The sequence below is a fragment of the Leopardus geoffroyi genome, chromosome B4, assembly GCF_018350155.1.
Source record: "Leopardus geoffroyi isolate Oge1 chromosome B4, O.geoffroyi_Oge1_pat1.0, whole genome shotgun sequence".
Classification (NCBI taxonomy): domain Eukaryota; kingdom Metazoa; phylum Chordata; class Mammalia; order Carnivora; family Felidae; genus Leopardus; species Leopardus geoffroyi.
Genome location: NC_059341.1, coordinates 124,090,730 through 124,095,215, shown reverse-complemented (window position 1 = coordinate 124,095,215; position 4,486 = coordinate 124,090,730).

Below are 4,486 nucleotides of genomic sequence, written 5' to 3'. Positions count from 1 at the left end.
TTTCCATTTTATACAGCATTATATAAAGTCATATTTTTTCATCTTTGAGTGAGCAGCCGTCTGTGGTCCTTGGTGCTTTCTAGAAGACATGATGTACAAGTGCCATTTGCCTCTGTTCATTTTCCACCCGGAAGCTGTTAGAATCTTTTTCAGGCCTACTGCTGACAAGTAGGTTGATGGTACAGGGCCGGACCTGTTCCCAGGGTTTAGCCTCCATTGTACCCCTAACCACACCTCCACCTGGTGTTGCTTTCCCAAGGTGAGGTGGGACCTCCCACCCACTGCCTGATTCTCTGGTACTCCTAGATTGTAAGAGGGATTACAACTCCAGCAAGCATCGTTACCACGAAGCTAGCCTCTGTCCTAACACTTGGCATATAGGATCTATATCTTTTGGGATAGACTGTGCATCTGCTACTGTCCTCTGTCCCTCATAGATTCAAGCACGGTGTTAGGGCATGGATCAGAGAAATACATGGCCTGCCTCAAAATCTCGGTGTGCAGTACACAGAAGTGACTATTTGTTTTTATTTTTTTTTCTGGCCCACAGACCCTTGTTATCTGGGCTGGGCTGGGTGGACAACTGGGTGGGGGAAATATCTCCCTCCTATTTTCCCATTAGCTGGGGCTCCTTTGTTAATCTTCCAAAGTAAGGCTATGGCATTGGCAGTTGCTCTCTTTCCATCTCATTCTTCATAAAAATGCTCTTAGAATTCATCATAGAGTGTCTCAAAGGCTTAGCTTTTCATAAAATGTGAGGAGAGGCTGTACCGGGAATGATGGCTAGAAGTTCACACTGTTCTTCCAATAATGGATTTTTACTTGGAAATGTTGAGATGATAGAACTTTTGCTGTGTAACCTCATTTATATTTTATAGCATCCACAAAAGTGGTAATTACATGGCACAGGCTGTCTGTGACTCTGTGATGTCAGCTCTGAGATGGGCTGACAACAGCTCCTCCATACTTCTCATGGCTTGGTAAATCACTTCATTTTTCACACTGAGCTTCTCGCCCCTTTCTCTCACCATTAAGGCTTGGAATGAGACTACACAGATAAGCAAGAATGCATTTTTGATGTTATGTAGTGAAACTTGTCTTCATTCATAAATACCTTGTGAGCTAGTCTTCGCTTCAACCTGTGACTCTACCAAGATTCTACCTGACATGACAACAGAATTCACAGGAGCAATGTCACAGAGCATCTGGACACAGGAGGCCTACTTAGTGAAATCACGTCAATTGCTGAGGGGTTCTGCCCAGGATGGCCAAGCCACTGGCAACCGATGCATTTGTGTAGGAGTGCCTCCTGAAGTCACACGGAGGCTTCTAGAGAGGAATGAAAATTCTTCTTTGCTAACTACATCTGTTAGAGGCTTACTTGATTTCAACATTTTCTAGCATGGCATTGAGATGATTTATAAAAAGAAAGCTCTTTTGCACATTTGAGTCTTGAGCAACATAAGTTTAAACCACATAGGTCCACTTATATGTGATTTTTAAAAACATAATATACAGTACTGTAAAAATATTTTCTCTGCCTTATGATTTCCTTAATAACATTTTCTTTGCACTAGTTTATTTTATTGTAAGAATGTAGTATATAATACATATAACATACAAAATATGTGCTAATCGACTGCTTATGTTATTGGTAAGACTTCTGGCCAACAGTAGGCTATCAACAGTTAAGTTTTTGGGGAGTCAAAAGTTACTGCTCAAGGGCTGGTGCTCTTAACCCCAAGTTGTTCGAGGGTTAACTGTATATAGTTAAGTGCTAGTGTTTATAATGTTTATCCACTCATGCACCACAGTTATATGCTGCAATGAATTAAGGTGAGTTAGCCCACAGTTATATCAGTAATAACATATTATTTATTTAAAGATTTAAACTTTGACAAATTTTAATTTAACATTTAATGGAGTGTAATTAAGGAAAGTGATCACTGTCAAAACTATGGAGGAATGGGTACCTGGGTGGCACATTTAAATTAAACATCCAACTCTTGATCTAAACTCAGGTCATGATCTCACAGTTTGTGGATTCAAGCCCCACATCAGGCTCTGTGGTGATGGCATGGAGTCTGCTTGGGATTCTGTCTCTCCTTCTCTCTGCCCTTCTCCTGCTTGTGCTCTCTCTCTCTCTCTCAAAATAGTAAAGTTAAAAAAATTCAAAAAAAGAAACACATTAAAAAAAAACTATGGAGGATTATCATAAGCTTCCTCTATATTTGAAAACAACAGGACTTGTTTTCTATGACTTTTTCATCATTAAATGTTGGAAGAATCTAATTAATAGATCACAATATAATTATTTATATTATTATGAAAAAGTCATTGCAGAAAGTATGGCCAAAGCAGTGAGTTTTCAGATCCTCCTGACTTGACAAAACTTATCATTGTTTCAAAGACTTATTTAGACTTTCCCCATATGTGTAGGTATTACCAGAACCTCAATCATAGAAAATGTAAAACTGTATATATTCTGCTTGAATTTACCATCACATCATTTTTCTATAATGCCTCATTGTGTTGTCCAACAAACATTTTTTCATATTTTTTTTTAAATATTTATTTTGAGAGAGAGAGAGAGAGAGAACAAGCAGAGGAAGGAGAGAGAGAGGGGCAGAGAGAATCCCAAGCTGGCTCCATGCTATCAGCACAGAGCCTGATGCAGGACTCAATCCCATGAACCTTGAGATCATGATCTGAGCCGAAATCAAGAGTCGGATGCTCAGCCAACTGAGCCACCCATGCGCCCCCATTTTTACACATTCTTTTAATGATTCAACAATGCTATACCCAGTTGGCTTTCCATCATTGAATTAAGCATCTCTCCCTTATGGGACAAACAGGTTGCTTTTATTCATTTTTTTCTTTTCATGAATAACTTTGAAATGCTTGCCTGGATAGAATTCAAGAACCACATTAACATAAACTATTGCTCTGTGTCAGCATATTTAATAGGAGTGTCAGCAAGAATAGCCCTAATGAAGCATCCAAGATTTACAAAGTCCTGAACGGAGGCAAGAATAATTCTATCATTTGCTGATGAACTAGCTTAATCTGCAAAAATGGTGATGTTGAAAGCACTGCCGGGTTCTGCAAAGCACTGGGATGACAGTAATAATAGCAGTAGTAATTAACAACAATGTCAACAATGCTAATAATGACAAATAAAATTTATGAGCCTTCACTTTATGCCAGGCGCTCTTCTCTGTGCTTTCTGTGTTCTTACAGCAACGCTGTGAGTTAGATATTGTTATTATTTTTATTTTGTAGAAGTGGAAACATACACAGAGAGGTTAATAATTCCTTATTATTGTAGAGCTGGTAGTTCTTGGATACCTTATGTCATTGACTTTACTAACTGCTTTACATGTATCCTTTTATTTATTCCTCCCCAAATCCTTATTAGGGGTAGAATTTCAATTTTTCATGTGAAGTATTTGAAGTCAAAGAGGACAAGTCAGGTGACTGAGGTCACAGTGCTTGTGAAGATCAAAGCACAGATTTAAACCCAACTTTGCCAGACCCCAAAGTTGCTGAAGAGAGCTTAGCTGTGAGCTATACTGTCAGCATGGAACCAGAATTGAGCAAAGTCAAGTGATTTATACGGAGCTACCTCATGAACAGCAGAAGATCCTGGATTGGAAGGCATCTGCTTTCTCCTAGGCAAATGCCCTTTCCCGCACCCTGTTGTGATTTCTATTGTCTTTTCTCATCCCCTTTTCCGGGGTTGCTCACGTGCACTCGCGTTCTCTCTCTCTCTCTCCTTCTTACTCCACGCACACCTGCTTCACTCTGCTTCTGTAGACCACCTTCCTCTGCTGCACTTATGCTTGAAATATCACAGGCAGCCCCAAGTGTGCCCTTATCCCCGGGTCTACCAGACTTTTCGGCCAGTTGATTTAGTCCCTGGGTCTGGATTTCAGATTTCTGAGACTGAAGGGTCTGTTTGGTCCAATCTGGCCCAGGATTATCCAACCACCCACGCTGGGTGAGTGTGGGTCACATGGTACAAGGCTGTGGTGGGCCTGTTTCTCTCAGGAGGGGTATGGGCAGCAAAGCAGAGGGTGACGTATTTGTTACTGATTGGAATCAGGTAGGCAAACCTCAGAGCTTCCCAAGGAGAGGACAAGGACTGCCTTGCCACCTACTGGTACTTTTGTTGATCAGCCCACAGAGTTCTCACACACAGTGAAGACTCCTGGAAGACTTCAGTGTCCATTGGCCACACTCTGGCATCATCACGACCATTTTAGCAGTGGCCCCCTTTGTGCCATGAGAACACAACTTGGGGACATTTGATTAGATTAATTTTCGTCTTTGTGGATGAGGTCCGGCAGATTTCTTTATTTTGATCCAAGACCCAGCTGCCCCACCTTCCCTATTTATTTGTATAACAAAGATGAAAACCACCTAAAAACAATTTAGTTTTTTTAGAGAGAGAAAGAGAGAGACAGCACAAGCGGGGGAGGAGCAG